The sequence below is a fragment of the Acomys minous genome, assembly GCF_964271855.1.
Source record: "Acomys minous genome assembly, chromosome: 1".
NCBI classification, from domain to species: domain Eukaryota; kingdom Metazoa; phylum Chordata; class Mammalia; order Rodentia; family Muridae; genus Acomys; species Acomys minous.
In genome coordinates, this window is record NC_140483.1 from 182,543,336 (window position 1) to 182,565,716 (window position 22,381).

The window sequence follows — 22,381 nt, forward strand, 5'->3', positions numbered from 1 at the left end:
CACACACACACACACACACACACACACACACACAAACATGATGTCAAAATGTCTAAAGTGAAATGGTTCTCCAATTTATTAATATAAATATATGATATAAACTCTAGCCTCCCCCCACCCCCCCACCCTATCTAAGGTGGTCAAAGAGAAGTGGGACAAGAGAGTGGAGCCAGGCTTGAAAGTTCTGTGTTCCTGTTCCCAAACAAAGATGTCCAGGGCTTCTTAACTAACCTAAAATGTCAGGAGTGAAAAGGGCATCCATCCACTCATAAGTTTGGATGGGTGCCTGACATTTAAGGAGACAACAGCTGCATGCTCTCATAAGGCCTTGCTCCTTTTGAGCTGTCAGTCAGGTGGCCTAGTCCTGTTCTAGATCAGATGTGGGTGTAGGAAAGTAGACAGAAAATAAGCAGAAGGAGGGAGAGTGAGGATGAGGCTACATGTTTTCAGGAGAGAAGACAAACTACCCTCACATCGAGAGAGAGAGAGAAAAGATGCACAGGTTACAGAAGCAAGGCAAGCTCGATCTTCTCTTAAAATTATGTGTCGTGAATGTAATACGCAACTTCAAACTACTTAATTTTGTTTCCTTCAAATGATGTGACATGTAATACCCATATAGACTGATTTTAAATAATAAACTGAGAGAATTTGTGTTTACATAGAAGTTAACACTGTCAGCACATTCCTGGTAAGAATTCTTTTTGAAAGTCCTATTACTAAACATGTATTTTAAAAATGGAATCATTTTCACATTGAATAAAACTAAGTAGTTCTCTACTTTCATATTTCTTATTGATTTGGTTTTTAAAAATAGACTCTGGATAAACAAAATAGCGTGCCGTGTTTATGCATTTATAAACTCAACCTTGAAGGATGATATTGATGGCAAATGTGACAGGTTTAGGATCCCTCTACTCACACACGTCTAAGTCTGCCTATCAAATGTTCCAGGGAGCAGGGAAGAGTAGCTCTAGACAAAAGTAGTGTCATCCATAGGTTCTGACCATGCACTGCATAAAAAGAAAAAAGAAAAAAGAAAAGACAGCTAGACCCTAACGCTTTTTTCTTTCTAAATGTTTATGCAATAGCCAAGCTTCTCAACAAGATGGGCTGTGTCCGCTCAAACTGTAGAATGAAACAAAAAGCTTTCTTCATTTGCTTTGTTTCTCACCAAGTATTTAGTCACAACAATGAGAAATGTACCAAGCGAGTCATATAAAAATAACTCCAAATCTAAAACACAAACGTAGATTTAAATATTTTTTCATCAGACCACCTTCCTGTTTTAAGCATTTTCCTTCTGTACAGGAAGATAAATGCACATTGCATATATTTATCTTCCTGGCAAAGCTTCTAGGTTATATTGTCACTAATGAAAAAGACTTTTAGACATAGTTATGTGCTCCTAGCATAAAGACTCTTGCTTTTCTCTAAGTTTTAATTATTACAAAAGGATCCTCTTAGAGTATCTCCAAGTCAAGCAGAAGATGAAAGTCTTGGGCCTAAAATAAAGATAAAAAGCTAAAGCTAACAACTAAAGGAAGTACTTGCGTGTCATTGCAAATACTTGGCATTTTGAAAAATATAACTAAATTTTTCTATCTAATTCTACTTCAGCCATGATTCCATATAAGATTTTATTGCTTAGTTTAAGTGAAGGTTAGCACTTTTGTTATTAAGCACATTTTTCAAGAGTTTATAATAATGTTGAAATTTCTTTTCTATCTTTCTTATTTGATATTGCCAGAAAACTCAATTATATGTTTGAAAACTCAAGAAGGCTCATTTTAACTGTTTTTATATTTCTCTTTTACTACTTTCTATAACCACCCAAAGAAACTTTCAACAACACAAACACCAAATTTCTAAGTATCAGCATGAATTATCAGGTATCTTTTATTTTCAATATATGATCTAAACTTTCTCTTCCTCAAAAAATAATGTAAGCAAAAAAAAAAAAAAAAAAAAAAAAAAAAAAAAAAGAACTTGAGCTCAAGATTATATTTTAAAAATCCTTCTTGAGTAAAATTTCCTTATTTCTATCTTCTTTTTCTGTTTTTCTGTTTTTTCAATAAGATTGAGCCAAATGTCTTGATATAAAAAAATGACTCTATAACATAAAAGGAAGAATGATATAACCTATGAGAGACCCTGATGGATATATTGATAATATTTCTGATATTTGGGGGATATAAAAATATAATTAATTTAGATACATAGTGTTGTATGTTGTGTATATCTACCGAAACTTTTCTCCCCAAATAGGTAGACATCTGTGAGCATGTCCTGTGTTTTCCTTCTCACAAACATATTTGTTTATTTTAATTAAGATACTCTCTAACAAGCTAATATTAATATAAGTAAGTGTTGCTACTATAAAAATGATAACACCTCAGTTTGCCCTTTCTACTGTTAGAATAGAAACATATCCTTTTACTTGTTTGAACAATGACTTGTTTGACCTGAAGTTACTGTAGGCAGCAGTGTACCAACCATTAGATAATGCAGGATGTGAAAGGAAGGTGAAGGTGTGATGCCAGAAGATATTTGCCTCCTGGAAATTCTGTATCATATATAATTCCTGAGTGAGAAGTACAATGAACAATTCAAATTTTATTAATTATGATAAATTCAGTCTTTCTTTAACAAGAAGTCTTCATATTTTTTTGCTTTGGAAATATATACTGTGATGCTAACTTCAAAAATGTATTGTTGTAATTGATTTAATATGATCACTGATTTTGTTCTTTGAAATACCAGTAATTAAGGCAATAAGACCAGGAGTCAAAGTAGATCTCTAAAAAGTCATTTCACTTACAACAAATTTATAATATTTTTACTTATGACTGACAATTACTATCTAACTAAAAGTTCAAATCTAAACTAGGTAATTGCTGTTAGTGACGGTTACATAATTTACTTTTTATGAAAAATTATATAAATTGTTACAATGTAGAATGTGAGTTTTAATTTTAATTAATTTATTTACTTATTGACTATAATTTATTTGTATAACACCCCAATTTTCATCCCCTCACTTTTATTTTCCCGCCATCCCTCTTCTTCCCTCTCCATCTCCCTTAGATCTCTGACTGGGGTCCCTCCTCCCCCATTTTTTTTTTATCCATTAAAGTATTTACTTCTTTATACTGGTTTAAAAATTAAACACAGAAGACAGAAAGCACCATCATTTCCTTTCCAAGTTACAGAAATTTGTGGTTGGTCCGAGAATGCCACAGATAAACTAAAAATAAACTTTAGTCTAAAATGCAAGCATCACCAAGCAAAAGAGTTTCTTTCCATAGTCAACTGAAGATCGCTTATCTGTTTCTTTTGCCCACAGCCACAAAGGCCAAAGAATCAAACAGTCTATGATATTTAAAGACCATTGTAAATCATGTTATGGAACAACAGAGTTTCTTGTGTCTGTCATTTAAAGTGAAACAATTGCTAACACCTTTGTTTCAAGTATATGTCCACATAGAACTTTTTTTGTGGCACAAACACAGAGGAAGCAATCGCTCCTGCTTTCTCAATTAAACTTGGCAGAATTACTTCCGGAGTGAAACAAAGCTTTTTGTGTTTAATGGCAAACCCCTTTTAATAAGTTACTCATGCTTGGAAAACTGTTGTTGGTTTTTAAAATCCAGTAACAAACTGAGAGAGTGTAAAAGGTGGGCTTATAGACAACTCGGAATTTGTCAGACGTATTGATTACAATGAAATTTTATTGAGCTGCATACAAGGGTGAGTTTTGAGGGAAAATTACTAGCATAGTCTTTCATCAATAACTGGAGAATTGGTATAAAATCCAGTAAAGCAAGGACTAAATGTGGTTAAGTATTTCCCGTGGATTTTGACAGATGTCTGTTTGGGACATTCACCTCTAAGTTTTGTCCACATTTACTCTATTATAATGGAAACAGAGTAAATGTTGCTGATAAGACTTAAATTTATACTTATACAGTAGTGTCGATGCTTATACCACAATAGACACAGCTTCTGCTTCAAAGTTAGAACAAAATTATAAAATCCCAAACTTCTTTTAATTAACAAACTTACCTAATAAGTTTTAGTGACCGTTGTATGTAATTCTATTAGAAGACAGTTATGCTAACCACTGCATCACCAACATATCTAAATATGGCAGCAAATTTAAAGTTTGATGCCTCAGTTATATTCAATGCAGATAAATTCACTGAATTAACCAAGGATAGCTTACCATCCAGGGAGTCCAAAAAGATAGGTGTCAAAAGATTGCCTCATCTATAAATCATCCTTCTGCTATTTACTTCATAAGATGAGACAGTAGAGATTAAACACCATTTAAGTCTTGGGCAATTTATAAGTAATACATGTAAAAGATGCCTTTGGGCCTATTCTTTATTAATATCAAGAGTATAAAACCTGTTCTATAATTGAATTCAACATTTGCCGAAATGTTTTTAATGACTTGGTTCACTTCCTTTGGCTTTTCCTATGGCTGACTGAGCTGCATCTCTAACTACAGTGGCACATGCTTGTGAAAACCACCAAAGACCTCACAGACAGGTCAATGTAGACGCCTCACACATTTCTCTCAGTCATTTTTCTCCCTTATTACATTTTGAAAGCATTTCTGTAATCTCTCTTAAATTAGAAACATTTTAAAATAATAAAAATATGTAACATTAAAACTTAAAACTCCAACAAATTTTCCCAAGCAAAATATTATAAAAATACCTTTAAAAAAGTCATCACATACTAATGAATTTTTGTTGCTCATGAATTTTCCTTTGGGCTGGAAAATATGCAGTGTTATTTGATATTCAGGCTTCATATCTAAGGATATTCTTCAAGAATTTCCATTCTAATGTTTGATTTGTTGGTCCTATGGAGACATGACTCATGTTCCTATTCTTTTCTAAACATTATATGTATGTATGTATGTATGTATGTATGTATGTACGTGTGGTTTGCTTGCTTGCTTGGTTGTATGATATTGTGTGTGTGTGTGTGTGTGTGTGTGTGTGTGTGTGTGTGTATGTACATATTGCTCTGCATTATATATAATTTTAGGTAAATATAAAATAGTAATATTCTTGAGCCTTTAGCAAACAATGCTGGTATTGACATCCTCACATCTTTCTTTTTCTATTAGTATAAATGAACCTCTCTCCCTCATCCCCAGTTGGAGCCTCCTCACTGTTTATCCATACTTTATATGATGTAAATATAGGAAAAGACTCTGCAAACAGTGCCTCCCTTTCCCATGATTTAAGGATAACAACTGACAAATGGGACCTCATAAAACTAAAATGATTCTGTGAAGCGAAGGAAATAACAGAGTGAAGAAAAAAAAAACCACAGAATGAGATATAATCTTTCCTTCCCATGCACTTGACAGAGGATTAATATGCAAAATATACAGAGAACTCAATATGCAGAAACTCAAGGAAATATGATATAATTGAAAATGGTATCGGGATCTAAAGAGAAAATTCTCAAAATAAAAACAAAACAAAACAAAACAAAAAAACTAAAATGTTTAAGGAGGCTGGGGATCTGGACCCAGGGAGGCCTGTACAAACTGCTGAACCAACCAAGGACAACGTAGGCAGTGAACCTAGATCCCCTATTCAGACCTAGCCAATGGACAGCTCATTCTTCATGATTGTGGGGGTAACGGGGACTGCCTCTGACATGAACTCTGTTGTCCCTGATTTGATTACTTCCCCTTGGTGGGGAGGCCTGGCAGGCACACAGAGGAAGGGCATGCAGGATATCTGATGGCTGTGATCATAAGATGGGGGAGGAGGTCTCCTTCTGTAAGAGGGGAGGGGAATAGGGCAGAAGAGGGAGGGAGGGTGGAAACAGGAAGATACAATTGGGATACAATTTGAATAAATTATAATGAAGAAAGAAAAACATAGAAAACTGTTTAATCATACCAGAAATTAGAGAAATACAAATGAAAACAACTTGAGATATTTTCCTTGTCCAGTCAGAATGGCCATGATCAACAAAACAACTGACCCCATCCCAAAAGAAAAATGCTAGCTGAGGTTGTGGAGAAAGAGGAATCTTCAGGTTTGGTTAGAATGCAAACTGGTGAAGTTTTTCAGATATCAGTTTTCATAGCCACCATATTTACAATAGCCCAAAATTAGAAACAATATAAATGCCCTTCAGCAGATGAATGGATAATGAAAATGTATTCCATATACACAAGAGAATACTATTCACTGTAAAGAAGTCATTGTTGGTGGGAGTGCAAATTGCTGCAGACACTCTGGAAATCTGTAAAGAGAAACCTCAAACAAACAGACAAACAAAAAACCAAAAACCCCCATAAAACAAGACAACAACAACAACAACAAAAAAGCAAAACCCATGCAATTTAAATCTACCAAACGACCCAACTATACCGCTTCTTGGCTTATTATTAAAAGATTCGACACTATATCCCACTCATACTTTCCCGGTGATGTTCATGCCCTCTCCATTCATAATACCCAGGAAAAAGGGACAACATAAATTACATTCAAAAGATGAAAGGATAATGAAACTGTGGTACATATTCATAATGAAATACCATTTAGCTAGAACAGAAAATGAAACCATAAAATTGGAAGTAAATTGATGGACCAAGAAAAGATTATATTGAGTAAGTAAACCAAGACCCAGAAAGACAAATGCCTCATATTTTCTCTATTCCACAGCTTCTCTAAATCCACAAGTGTGAGTTATGATATGGAGTGTCTTAGGGATTTTAGTGCTGTAAAGATACACCATAAGCACAGCAACTCTTATAAAGAAAAGCATTTAATTGGGGCTGGCTTACAGTTTGGAGATTAGTCCATTGTCATCAGGAGAAGAATCATGAACTCACAAAGGCAAACATGGCGGTGGACAAGTAGCTTAGAGTTCAACATAAGAACCCTCAGTTTTGTGCAGAGTGATAAATATGCATCTATTTGCACTTTTCTACATGTAGATACCCAGTTAGACCAGAACCATTTGTTGAAGATTCTATCTTTTTTCCATTGTATGGTTTGGCTTCTTTATCAAAAACCAAGTGTCCATAGGTATGTGGGGTTATTTCTAAGTCTTCAATTGGATTTGATTGATCAAATAGTCTACTTATATGCAAGTACCATACCAGTTTTTATTATTGTTGCTGGAAATTCCTCTGGAAGATCTTTTATTGCACAGAATTGTTTTAGCTATTCTGAGTTTTTTGTTTTCCACATAAAGTTGAGAGTTGATCTTTCAACATCTATAAAGAATTATGTAGATATTTTTATATGGATTAAATTGATCTGTACATTGCTTTTGGTAAGATGGCCATTTTTACTACATCAATCCTCCTAATCCATGAGCATGGGAGATATTTCCATCTTCTGATATCTTCTTCAATTTCTTTCTTTAGATACTTGAAGTTCTTTTCATAGAAGTAGTTCACTTCCTTGCTTAGAGTTACACCAAGATATTTTATGTTACTTGTGGCTATGGTGAAGGGTGTAGTTTCCCTAGTTTCTTTCTCAACCATCTCTCATTTATATATAGGAGGGCTACTTATTTTTTAAATTAATCTTGTATACAGCCACTTCGCTGATGGTGTTGACCAGCTATAAGAGTTCTTGGTATAATTTTGAAGGTCACATATATACACTATAATATCATCTGTCAATAGCAACAATTTGGCCTTCTTCTTTCTGATGTTGATCCATTTAATCTCCTTTTGTTGTCCTTTTGCTCTAGCTAAAACATCAAGTATTATATAAAGAGATACGGAAAGACTGGGCAACCTTGTATAGTCCCTGGTTTGGGGGAAATTGCTTTGAGTTTCTCTACATTTAATTTGAGTTTAAGTGGATTAAAGTCCTGAACATAAAACTAGACACACTAAATTTATTAGAAGAAAAAGTCAGGAAGTGTCTGAACGCATTGACATAGGAGACAACTTCCTGAATAGAACACCAACAGCCCAGGCTTTAAGATCAAGAATTAATAAATGAGATCTCATGAAATTGAAAAGCTTCTATAAAGCAAAAGACACTGTCAACAGAACAAAATGGCAGCTTACAGACTGGGAAAAGATCTTCTCCAAACCTACATCCAACAGAGGCCTAATATCCAAAATATATAAAGATCTCGAGAAACTAAATACCAACAAGCCAAATAACCCAATTAAAATCGGGTACAGAACTAAACAGAGAATTCTCCACAGAGAAACATTGAATGGCTAAGACACAATTAAAGAAATGTTCAAAATTCTCATTCATCAAGGAAATGAAAATCAAAAGGACTCCAAAATTCCATCTCACACCTGTCAGAATGGCTAAGATAAAAAACTCAAGTGTCAGTACATGCTGGTGAGGATATGAAGAAAGGGGAACACTCTCCTATTGCTGGTGGGAGTGCAAGTTTGTACAATCACTTTAGAAATCCATCTGATGCTTTCTCAGACCCAGCTATACCATTCCTGGGCATATACCTGAAAGATGCCCCACCATACAAGGTCATCTACTCAATGATGTTCATAATAGATTCATTTATATTAGCCAGAATCTGGAAACAACCTAGAAGTCTCTCAACAGAAGAATGGATACAGAAATTCTGGTACATTTACACAATGGAATGCTACTCAGTGATTAAAAATAAGTAAATCATGGAATTTGCAAGCAAATGCATAGAACTAGAAAAGGTCATCCTGAGTGAGGTAACCCAGACCCAGAAGGAAATAGATGGTATATAGTTATTTATAAGTGGATATTAGCCCACATGGATGTCTTCTGAGAGACTCCACCCAGAGGGGCATCAGGACAGATGCTGGGACTCATAATGTGAATAAAGTATACAAAATTTAAAATTAAAAATAATCATCAAGAAACAGCAAGAGAGAGTGACACTGGGTATGCCTTAAATATTTGAAACCTCAAAGCATCCCCTCCCAACCTCCAGCCCCTTGAAGTGACACACTTCCTCCAACAAAGCCACACCTCCAATATGCCATTTCTTATGAGCCTATGAGGGCCATTTTTTATTAAAATCACCACATTCCACTCCCTGGCTCCATAGGCTTGTAGATGTATCATAATGCAAAATTGCCTTCAGTGCAATTTCAAAAGTCCACATAATCTATCAAAGTCTCAACAATGTTTAAAAGTTCAAAGTTTCTTTGAGACTCATGGCAATCTCTAAACTGTTAACCCCTGTAAAATCAAATGAAAAATCAGATCACATACTTCCAACATACAATGACACAGGATAAAAATTACTGTACTAAAAGGGAGAAAAAAGAGGATAATGACAGAATACTGGACCAAAGCAAGACCAAAACCTAGCTGAGCAAACTCCAAACTCTGCATCTCCGTGTCTGATGTCAAATCATTCTTCAGATATCCAACTCCTTTCAGCTTTGTTGACGTCAACACATGTAGGCTTTGGTCTTTTAAAACCTACTTTGTTTGTAGTTCTTTAATGCCTCTACTTCCCTTCTAATCCACTTACCCTAGATAGGAGAAAAAGAAGGTTAAGAGAGACAGGAGAGGTAGACCTTCTCGGATTCAGTTCCGTGGGGTGACTCAATGCTCCGCTGTCATCAGGATTCGAGCAGACCCATAAAACAACCAAGCAGCAATCTGCAAAAATGACTGCAAAGGCAGCAGCAGGAACCTTGAAGTGTTCTCTGGAGTGTCCTAACATTAGGAGTATCTTGAAGTGGAGTGATGAACAGCCAAGCGATGCAAAAACAATTTATCTTTATATTTGGACTATTTATGTTCTCCCATAGTCCATACAGGATGATTTTCAACTGGCAAACGTCACCCTCACCACTCCCCTATTCCACAAGAGGCAGGTTCATTTTTAGCGGGCAAATATGACATGCCCTCTCAAAGTCTGTTTACCATCTCATATTTGAAATAAAAATTAAAACATGTTTATAGCCAGTAAAAAAAAAAAACCAATTTGTTTCTCTTGGGCTGTTTTCCCTCTTAGCAGCTCTCTTCCCTGGGTATCACAAGGCTCTGGCATCTCCAACACTTCAGGGTCTCCAAGGCTTCACTTTCATACCTTCGCACAATGGCTTCTCTAGGCCTTCATGCCGAGAAAACCCTGAGCTTTGCTTGGCCTCAACAGCATTCCCTAGTTGTGGAGAATCTATACCCATTTCTTCTATTCTTGACCTGAAAGCCAAAACCACATGGCCATCGCACTTGGTTCTGCTGCTTGCTAGGCTGGAACATGCCCTACCTTGTGCAGTTACTCCTACACTGTCTAAGCTTAGCTGTCCTAGAACTCACTGTAGATCAGGCTGGCCTCAAACTCAGAGATCTGTCAGCCTGTTTTCTGAGTGCTAGGATTAAAAGTGTGTACAACCATGCCCAGCCATAACCTTTTCTTTAATTCATTTTCACTAATTGGAAGCTTAGTCAGGTTAAGTCTTTCTCTGAAGTCACCACTCCCTTTATTTCATTTTGATGTGTTTACTTCTGGTACCCCATTTCTCCTCATACTGTACATTTTGTATTTTTCCTTGCTCATCTTGCCCCTTTTTATTACAGGTCTGCATAACCATGGCCACCAGTAACCAAGCAACACAGTTAATAGTAGGCTGTCTAGAAATTCCCTCTGCCAATACTGTTAATCCTTAACTTTTCAATTTGGTCTCAGTCATAGTTTTTTGGACAAAGGCAGAAAACAGTATATTCTTCACCAAAAATATCACAAGAATGATCTCTAGGCTATATATTAATATCCTCCTCTGAAACCTCTTGAGCTGGGCCCCCATAATTCAAATCACCCTCAGCACCATTATATTCCATTCCCCTAAAAGTAGGATACATTAAGGTCTACTTAAAGAGTCCAGTTGGCTTTATGGTCCAAAGTGTTCCATATTCCTCTAGGCAAAAACATGATGAGGCCTACACTTCTGTCATCTTATGGGGTTTTATTGGTGTGATGAGAGAGCATTTAAATTGGGACCAGCTTACAATTCGGAGATTTAATCTATTATCATCATGGCAGAAAGCATGGCAGCACCCAGGCACACAGTATGTTAGAGAAGTAGCTTATACTTCCATATCCACGTCCTCAGGCAGAGGAAGAGAGAGGGACACTGGGCATGGCTCTAGCATTTGAATCCAAAAGCCCACGCCCAGTGACACACGTCCTTTAACAAGACCACACCTACTCCAACAAGGCCAAACCTAATAGTGCCACTCCCCAAAAGTCTGGGGGAAGCTGTTTTACCCAAACCACCCCAGTGCCAAATGATCAATTTTCAAATATTTATTCCACATTTTTAAAGAAATATTCTTTAGCAAGAATAGACTTACTTTTTATTTATTTGTTCCTAACTTTCCCACAATTACACTATTAAAGCCCTAATTTAATTAATAAAATAAGTGGCTCAGTGTTTAAAGTAAAATGGAATTATAAATACACAAGGAAGTGAACCAAAATTATCAAAGGCAATATTTTCTACTATAATTGTCATTTCCTATTGAGGAAATGTTATATTATTTCATTTTGCACTAATAAATTCAATAACCAAACCCACACTAAAATATTAACTAATAGCCTTTATTTCTATCAGTTACATTCATTTAAATGCATTCACCATTTGATTCCCATATTTCCTTTCATTTAAAATTTTTCTTCTCAAAGTCTCTGGAGATAGAAAACAACATCCTGTCCATTTCTTGCTATGACTTTTGCTATTAAATTATGTTTCTCTCTTGGCTTCAGATTTAAAATGACAATCACACCTTTATTGCAGTTGTTTGCCTATGTATGTAAATGCACATGAGTTTGCATGCCACTGCATATGTGTGGAGGTCAGAGGAATATAGAGGAGTCAGTTTTCTCTTTTACCATGTGAGTCTTGGGGATCAAATTGAAGTCATTAGATTTGGTGGCAATGTTCTTTACCCCTAAGACATCTTGTATGTCAAAGGAACATTCTCAAGGTACATTGTTAATGCACAAAACATGTTAAATCTGAAACCATAACTTAGAAAGGGCTACAATGACAAAACGCTATTGGTTTTTTTCCACATGCAATAGTAGAAAATTTAGTTAATTCATCTCTAAATTACACTTATGGCATTTCTTTAATGAGTTATATTATATCAGCCATTTTAATTACCACCAGACAGTAGTCTAAGCTCTGGTTCTGGCCTATGGTCAGGTGAACAATCATTTTTTTATACAAGAATTATATTTAGTTGTTTCATATAAGTGAGAAGATTAGAGTTGGATATGCTACTGAAGCCCTAATCAGTTCATTTCATACATGAAGAGTTACAATCTATCGTAAAATCAATGTCAGTGGTATTTCTCAGCAGGTGCTACTGTGTTCTTTTTAATAAGTTTTGTTTTAAATGTTAATTAATAATAGTTCTAATTATCAGTATGCACAAAATGCAAGAATAAATGCCTTATGTGCATTGCTAATAATCATCATAACAATATTGTAGTCATGGGGATAAAGCAAACTCCCAAATGGCAAAAAGCTAGTGTATAGCAAGACAGGGCTTTCAAAGCTTGTGCTGTTTTTCTTTCTTTCTTTTTTTTTTTTTTAACCCAATTTTTTTCAATTATTTTATTTTTGGACATACACATTTATATTATTACACATATATACAATAGATTACCTATGGCAAGAAGAACCATGACACAATCAGGAATTATATAAATGTTACATTCTTAGTGTGGCTGTTTGTATTTGACAGCCTTGAAGAAGACATCTTTCCTATCTTGGTGCATCTAAATTTCTGAATGTAAATCAATCTCCATCACATATTGTCATTATCAACTTAGAACACCTATTTAGACCTAAAAACATCTTAACCCCTAAACAATTAAGCTTCATTGTAATGCTAAACTACTTGGTCTTCAGCTCCCTCAGAGACTTGAGGAGTAAACTTGATTATCTGAGTATGCCAAGAGTGCAAGTTAGTAGCTTCCCAAATGAAAATTTGACAGAGCCAGTGTTCTACTTGAATAGTCACCCAAAACTTTCTATAACGTTAGAACATATTATTAAGCCTTCTGGCCCCATATATCTGACAAACATATTTGTGAGGCAGGAAATATTGAGGACTTGCTTACCCTGTCTTAGCAGAGTTTGGCCAGCGACTCTGCTTGTATCCAAGAGACTCGATATCCTATGAGCATATACAGGGGGAGGAGGTCCCCCTCAGTCACAGACATAGGGGAGGGGAGTAGGGGGGAAGCGGGAGGAATGGGAGGATACAAGGGATGGGCTAACAACTGAGATGTAATATGAATAAATTAATAAAAAACTGTAAAAAAAAATTCATTGACAATGAGACAGGTTAACTCCTGGCAACACCCAGCCTACCTCTAAGAAGATGATGAGCATCGAAGAACCTCCTTATGCAGATGGTTTGAAATGTAGCAAAAAGCCACTGGGAAAAATGTCCTCATTTGTGCTGTTTTTCTATGTGATGCTGAGCCCCAAATAGATGGCCAAGTCATCTCAGCAGAAATACTGTTAAAACAAGGACAATTCACCTGGTACATTTTCTTGTAACATAGGCAGAGTTATAGTCACAAAGGTGAATAAGTCATTGTTTATTTTAAAGTACTGTGGAATGTTTCTATGACTTAACTAATACTACTAGCATTTAAAAGGATGAATCTGATTAATAGGGAATAATTAAAGCTTGGAATTTGTGTTACTTTTAACAAATCCAGGTGGCCTATAGTTTCAATCTTAATGAACTATTAACTTTTTTCTTATTCACATAGTGTCCTATGGCTAGGTTTTAACTTAATTATAAGGATGTAACTTAACAAATGGTTAAAATTTTATACTAAACTTTAGACAAAGATTTGGTTAAAATACAAGAATTTAAATATAACATATAGTAGAAAATAATAAATGTATAGAATCCAATAACAAGTCAATGTCACACTGGGTAATAATGCTAGTCCCAACCTGTGGGATAGTAAATCAAACTATACATTTCTGTCTTATTATATTTGGCCAAAGGTGTAAAAATAAAAAGCTTAAAATTAAAGTTGACCTAATTCTGTTTTCGTGTAAGATTTAGAGAAAATAACTCAAGAATTTCAGAAGTTGGACCATTAAAGATTTATTACAACTCCATGTTTGCCGCACTTCACAACAATAGTCCTTGAATTTTAAAAATCAGTTATTTATATTAATACTCACCGTGAATTACAGAAATAGGTGTAAACAGCGTTTAATGTATCAAAAATTCTTAATCTATTTGGATCACAAAGCCTTATAAGACTATGGTTTAAATTCTAGACTTTTCAGTTATATCAAGAAATAGGGTTTGGGGGAGGCGGAGCCCTGGGAGCTGCTCTTGTAGCGCCCCCTAACGTCAGGTGCAGCCGCCTGAGGGGGGAGGAGTTACTGCTGCTGCTCAGTCAGTAGCCATCCCCTGGGTACCCAGCTGCCAATGATGATGTCGAAATCCTCAGGAAGGCCCCGGATCATAGCCCAGAAGCACCCCAGAGGACCCTGAAATTCTCAAGACTCAGGGTCACAACAGAGACTGCTCCTAATGGTACACTCTGCCTCAAAAGAGTACTTTGGCCCTAAATACACACGGGCCCCAAAAACCAGCCCACTGCTTGGAACCAAGTCACGGTTCTCCTAGGAGTCCAGGACCACCTGAAGAAGGAGGCTACCCTGATGAGAACGAGTTATTTTCAGAAGAGTCAGGAGTGGACTGGGAACTCTCTAGAGAAAATGAGACTGGGTACCAGAAGGATGTGAGCCCTTCTTTTCTTTCCATTCCGTCTTCTTATAACTGCCAGGAAAGCCCTGGAGTCCCCGAAGGGACTTACTCCGAGGAAGGAAATGGTTCTTTCAGCAACGTTTGCCACCACTGCACCTCTCCAGCCTTGGGGGAAGATGAAGAGGTAGAAGAATACGATGAGGCAGAACCTCTTAAATTTCCCAGTAGAAAGAAACCCTCATCCCGAAGGCAGGGGCACCGTTTTTGACCAAGGAGGATAATCGGGAGAGTGGACCCAGGGATCCCAGGTCTCCTGGTCGTCATCCGCTGGCCTGAAAACAAAGTCAGACAGATAAGCGCAGAGGCCTGGGGCTGTGGAGAGTGGAGGAACTGTGTCAGCTTGGCCCGGCAGGCTTCTGGTGGCTGATTGAACTTCTGGTGTTGGTGAGAGACTATGTAGAGACTTGTGACCATCTCATATATGCATGCAAGCAGCGGAGAGGCATGGGTGGGAGTCGGGGCGGGAAGACTGGGGGGCTGGACCCATATGATGTTCTAGTTTCTACTTCAGAGCTTTTACTGTGCAGCAAGGCTGTTGACGCATTTTCTTAGGCTCGTGGGTACTTTCCTAACTCCTGGCTCTAGCTCTCTTTTTGGGTTGTCTACAGTTGGGCTGGTGGTTTTTTTTGGTGAGACTGGGTGACCGGTTAGGCTGGAGGGATAAGGCCACATGGCTATTTTCTTGGCCGGATTGTCCAGCCTTGCATCGCTGCTTGACTCTGCTGAAAGACAGCAGGCCATGGCAGCAGCTGGTAAGGTTGGTTCAGTGAGGCTGGCTGGAGTTGCCTTGGGTCAAGCAGGGGACTAAAAAGTGGGGTAGTGCACCTGTAGCTAGCGCACGCAATTGCCAGCCAGAAGAGGAAGTAGCCTGACTTTTGAACGAGGGTAGAGTTCCTGAAGATGAACTAAATCCTTTTTATGTGTTGGAGGCTGACAATACAGCATCGGATAAAGAACGAATAAAGAAGGTCAGCTGGAAATGATGGTTCATCCTGATAAAAATCGCCATGCCCTGGCTGAAGAGTCCTTCAACGTTTTGCGTGCAGCTTGGGACATTGTCAGTAACCCAGAGAGGCGGAAGGAATATGAGATGAAACAAATGGCAGAGAACGAGCTGAGCCCATCAGTGAATGAGTTTCTGACAAAGCTACAAGATGAACTCAAGGAGGCAATGAATACTATGATGTGTAGCCAATTCCAAGGAAAGCATAGGTTTGCAATGGACCAGGACCCTAAGAGTGACAGATACTGTGCTGGGTGCAATAGGCTACATCTGGCTGAGGAAGGAGACTTCAGGGCAGTCAAGTGTGTGGGGCCTCAAGATCATTACTTTGCACTGATGGACAGAAAGGTCTATGACGTCACAGAGTGGGCTGGATTCCAGCGTGTGGGAATCTCCCCCAGACACCCACCAAGTTCCTTACCACATCTCATTTGGTTCTCGGGTACCAGGCACCAGCGGGCAGCAGAGGGCCACTCCAGAGGCCCTTCCTGCTGACCTACAGCCTCCCCCATGTTTTGTTGATTTTCGTGTTTCTGTAATGGTCACCATTTACTGTCAAGAGAAGTTTTTGATGAGGGGGGGTAGCTACACTTATCTCAGGTATAAGGTAAGGTTTAGGATATAATAGGAATTATGCTGGGTTAGCAAAGCTGTTGGAGTATATTATTTTCTAAGGTCTATGACCTCACTAGCCTTGGAAATCTGGCTAGAATTCCAGGGCTGGACATTATTTCCCTTCTACTGAGCAGGCCGTAAGTCCATTTAGAGAGCTGTTGATCACCCAACATAGGAGTGCTGCATATTGCACCTTTATGTATATACTGTCTTGCTGGTCATTGTTGTGACTAACTCATAGGACTATTCAGCTGGGGAGGATTATTGCTTCCTTTTCTTGGCAGCCTATATGTGTCCCTGTACCATGGTAGCTAGGCTTTCAGGTTAGATCCAGCTCAAATAATCCAAGTACTATGACTTAACTGTTCAGTGTCTTTAGCAATAGGAGCCTATCCTCAATATCTGAGAGGCAACCAAGGGCAACAGCAATAGTCTATATGTGTTTGGACTACCCTGATCAACCATTCAAAAGAAGGGTTCTCATAACTTATATTAGGGTTTTTGTTAGTAGATGGCTCTTGTGGGAAGCACTGTCAACCTGAATACCCCTGTCCCTCCTCCTCTTTCCTCCGTCCCTCAACATGTACTGTGTATATTTATATGTTTTTTATAATTTTACATAATTAAAACTATATGACTTCTTGGGGTTTTATCACACAACCTTGATGTTATTTGTTCCTCATGTCTCTTCCCTCTGCATTGGAATCACTCCCTCCTTTAGAGTTGGTACACCACTCTTCTAGTTTTTCAGTTTCCCATCTTATATACCTGTATCTCCCTGTTCTTCTCCCCTCCAAACTCCTTGCTACACGCAACTATGTTCCTTCTATACTTTGTTGCTTTCTGTGGTTTCTCTATATTGTATACTCATTTCTGAAGAGTTAGAGCTAAGACCCAGAGATAAGAGAGAATGTGAGGGACTTGTCTTTCTGTATCATTTTGCTCAATATAATATTCTCCCAGGCTGATCCTTTTACCTGAAAATTTCATGATTCCATTATTCTTTATAACTGAGTAGTAACATGTTTTCATCATCTATTTATCTGTCGAAGAGCATTTTTGTGGTTTCCATTATCTGACCATTGTGAATATGGTGGCCACTAAAATTGCTGAAAAAAAAAAGTCTATGGAATGTCATGTTGAGTCCTTTGGGAATAAGCCAAGGAGGAGTACAGCTAAACCATATTGAAGAATTATTTTTGGTTGTTTGATAATTCTCTGTACTTATATCCAGAGTAACTGGACCAATTTGCATTCTCGCCAATGATGAATGAAGACTCCTCTTCCCCACAACCTTGCTAACATTTGTTGTCAGTTGTTTTCTCGATCATTATGATTCTGACTAGTGTTGAAGTTATTTTTATAAAACAATGTTTGTTTCTCTTATTTCTTAACCTGGTTATAGTACAAATAATTGAAACTCTTTTGTATTTGTTTAAAACTAAGCTTCACAACACAATCTTGAGCAGTTTATGTCTATTCTTAACCCTCTATGTTATTTTGTCTTACCCCCAGGGAACATCACAGTGTTACCTGAACTTTGTAGCTTTCCTTGGCTCCATCTCCTTCCTCCTGATATTTCTTGGATCTCTCCTTGTGTCTGAAATCCATGCCTCCTCTCCTAACTCCTCCTCCCTTGGCTGGCAGGAAATCCAGCCCTATTCTCTCCCATGTTCATCAATTGACTGTAAGCTGCTTTACTGACATATGGGGAAAATAACTGGGAAACAGAGTTTACACAACATTTAGGAAGGAAATTAGAATTTAAACTACAGGATAACCTTATGCCTAGAGACAAGTGTGAGATGAAATCTCAAATTATCAATATCTTTATAATCTTTACTAACATATCAGTTCCTTGGAAACACGAATAATATTGTGGTTTTTCTGTTTCTTGCATAGCCCACTGCAGTGCTTTTGATATAGTAAACATCTACTAAACATTTATTAGCAAATTGCTCAAACTACACTCTATTGGTGCACTCATTTGCTAATAATTGCTTTGTAGATGCTTACTAAGCATTCTTCACACTAACATCAAGTGTTTCAGCCAGCTCCAGATTTGTTTTCAAAGATATTCAAACAATTGAATTTTAAGTTATATTTTTTTAAAGAACAAGTTATTCAGCCACAGAAACATCTATTACTAAGCATAAACATATCACTCCTGAGCGTTTTTATAGTGCACACTATTTGTAGTACTGATCTCATACTCAGTAAATTAATTCCAAGCATTACAGTAGTATAGTGTAGTGTAGCAGTGTAGTGTAGGCACCAATCAAAGGCAACACTCTAATTCCTAATTTTTACACCCATCCCTCAGTGTCCACAGAGGACATATTTGTTTCAAAGTACTCCATAATACTCAACTCTAGACATTCCAAAGTACCTTTGCATCTGCATAAACCCTGAATACATCCTGTGTTTATAATAATCTATAGAATATTTATAAAAGTTAACACTATGCTAGTCAGTGCAATTATTATATTGTAGTGTTTATGGAAAAAAGACAGACTAAAATGTTTGTACATATTTGATACAACGTTTATATATATTTTTTGTTGCTTAGGTCTATGTGTGCAGAATTTACTCATACAAAGGTCTGACAATGACATGCTTAAATGCTATTGATTTAATTACAATTCAGAATTATTTAAGTTAGGTTTTTGTGGCTAGAATTTTTATCATATTCTGCATAAAGTACTATTTATATAGTATTGTTTCTAGTTTGATTTCTATAAATAATTAATAGTAATAATTTGTACATTCTGGGAAAAATTTCAAGGGATATTGACGAATTCATACAGTTCTTAAGAAGCACTACTGGACCAACATGTCTTCTAATTTTTAAGATAAAATGTAGGAATTATAAAAGGGAAAATTATTGAGCTCCATGAATAGTTTTATGAGAAAAGACAACAAAGAAATGTTAAAATTAAGAAAGGACCCAAGTAAAATACAATACATGAATGTGATTTCCCTGGGAAAGAATGTTATTTTTTTCTTTTAATAAATTTTTTAGAACTCTGTTTCTTTTGGGTTATTGTAAATAGGAGAGAGAACAAGCCTCCTGCTCTCTATACACCGTGCTCTGCCTTCTAAACCAGTTCAAGGCTCTTACTGAACTATGACAGAGAGAAAGAAGCATCTTGTTTAGAAGCGTAGTTAAACAATGTACTGTCATTAGACAAATAAAGCATTCAGTGAATAGGTCATTGTTCTTTACATTGCAAAATAACCAAACTTGCCCCTGAAAACAGTTATATGTTGAATTAAATGGGATAACACATACATCATTTACTAAGGAAAGGAGGGTATGGGTGATGGAATAAAGAAAATCAGCATCCATTAAGACTCTACAACTTTTTGTTGTTGTTCGCTTTACATCCCTGTTGTAGTTCCTGTCCTCATCACCTCCTGGTCCTACTCCCCCTCCCTCATCCTCCTCCCCCAGGCCTCAGAAAGGAGAAGCCCTCCTCCTCCCGTGTCAGCCAACCTCAGCCTTTCAAGACTCATCTGGATACCTCCATCCCCTTCCTCTGGTGGTCTGGCAAGGCTGCCCCACCAGGGGGACATGATCAACCAGTGGACACCAGTGTCCATGTCAGAAGTAGCCCCTACTCCCCATATTATGGAAGCAACAAGGAGACTGTGCTGCTTATCTACTTCATCTGAGTAAGGGGTCTAGGTCCTCACCAGGCTTGGTCTTTGGTTGGTGCATCAGTCTCTGCACCACAACTACCACTACCCCACCCGGATTTGTTTTCTCCATTGGTCTCCTTGTAGAGCTCCTGTCCTTTTCCGGTCCTGTTATGCCCTAACTCTTCCACAAGACTCCCTGTGCTCCACCCCTAAGTTTAGCTGTGATTCTCAGCATCTGCTTCAGCCCCTTGCTGGGTGGAGTCTTTCAGAGGACCTCTATTGTAGGCTTCAGTCTGTTCCTTCTCTTCAGCTGTCTCCAGTGTCCATTCTATTTGCCGTTCTGTATGAGAACACTAATTCAACTATGTTCATAGCAGCTTTATTTGTAATAGACAGAATCTGGAAACAACCTAGATGTCCCTCAACCAAAGGATGGATGAAGAAACTGGCACATTTACACAATGGAATCTGATCAGCTATTAAAACCAAGGATATTTTGAAATTTGCAGACAAATGGATGGAACTAGAAAAAAATCATCCTGAGTGAGGTAACCTAGCCCCGGAAAGACATGCATGATATATACTCACTTACAAGCAGATATTAGTCACATAATACCAGATAATTGCACTATGATACACAAACCTAAAGAAGCTAAATAACAGGGTCTACAACTTCTTTAATTGCTTGTAAATATTCTCAGTAAATGCTCAATGTGTTCTCTGAAAACAAATATAAATTGATCTGTAACCTCACTGAGAAAAGATGGGGTTTATCTAGGTAAATACATTATCCCAAGACTCTCAGACTATGTCAGAACTGTAACAGAATTCCAGTATATTCGTCTGAATACACCATCTAACACCACTTACTAAAGGAAAGAACTGAAGAAACACAGTAAAACTGGCAATTCATTTGTAAAGGATATGTTAGTTAATGTTGACATTGACAGAAACAAAGTTCAGGGAATAAGATAAAAATATATTATTTGCTTCAGACTTTACTATGTTTACTCAACTTAAATTTTACATGGCCAAAATCATCAGTATGATAAGAAAACAAGTATTCACTATTAATTGGTGAAGGCAATTTCAACATGACTATAAAGAAATATCTTTGAAGCCGAAGGAGCAGCCTAAAATATTCAGAGATCAGAGTGAAGAGTAAAAGCTAATTATTATAGCTGAAATTTGTGAGTATGGACAATAAGAAAGCCATTAATTCTTTGAAGATTTGCCTATGAATGTCTGATTCTTCATACTTTCATAAATTGTATTATAATTTCAGCAGCTGAAAATGACCTTAGTGTCAAAAAAGCAATTCTCAGTTTTTCTACACTAAAAAAAAAAAAATTCTCATCTAAAAACTGTTCATCTTGGCCTCAGTGTTGTCTTTCATCATTTCCTTAATAATTCCTCTTTACTTACCTTGTCAAACACTGTAGAAGATATATTCAATGTTAGAAAATTATTCTAGTTTCCTTTCTGTTGAAGTAAAAAAAAAATTCTGACCAAAACCAGAAGAAAAGGTTTACTTTGGCTGACAATTCAAAGTAACAGTCCATTTTTGTGGTGAAGTCAAGACGCGAACTTAAGCAGGCAGGCATATCACACCCACTATCAAGAACGGAGAGAAAAGAATAGGCCAGCAGTTCTCAACCTGTGGGTCAGTACTCCTTTGGAAAACCTCTATCTCCAAAAATATTTACAGTATGACTCATAACAGTAGTAAAACTAACAGTTATGAAGTAGCAAAGACAATAATTTTATGGCTGGGGCCACCACAACATGAAGAACTGTATTAAAGTGTTTCAGCATTAGGAAGGTTAAGGACCACTGGACTATATCCACACTGCCTACTTGGTCTTTTACTGCTCGCCTTGTTTTCTTTATTGAAATACATTTCAGGTCCAGCTCATGACCAGCTGATCCACCTTTAGGGTGGATCTTAGCACCTCAATTAGCAGTCAAGAGAATCTCTGACAGGTATGCTCATGGGCCACTTAATTTGGATAATTATCCATGGAGACTATCCTGAGGTGATTCTATGCTGTGACTTGTTGGTGACTGACACTAAGCAGTTCAAGCACCACAAAAGCAAGTTGCACTTGGAGACTCCCCTTCCCACTGCTCCCTCTACAGTGCCATTTCCTCAGAGAGTCCCTATAGGACATTGACATTATAAAACTGAATGCTAATTATACAATAAGTTATAACCACTTCTATCCTTATCAATAACGTTCACAAACAACCCACCAATGGACATGAACCTAATAAAAGCTTAAAGGGTTATATAAGAGATATTTACCAAGAAGTAAGTTTCTTTGTGAAAACT

General features: G+C 37.2%; 1 pseudogene across 1 annotated transcript in view; it reads left to right on the top strand.

Moving 5' to 3' along the window:
* The window catches only part of LOC311607133 (dnaJ homolog subfamily C member 14-like), a 103,532-nt pseudogene extending 82,836 nt beyond the window's left edge, over nucleotides 1-20,696 (top strand). The window contains exons 3-4 of the transcript XR_014783548.1: nucleotides 14,442-16,399; nucleotides 20,442-20,696. The product of XR_014783548.1 is annotated as a dnaJ homolog subfamily C member 14-like (transcript). The remainder of the gene's footprint in view (nucleotides 1-14,441; nucleotides 16,400-20,441) is intronic.
* Nucleotides 20,697-22,381: the final 1,685 nt, after the last annotated feature.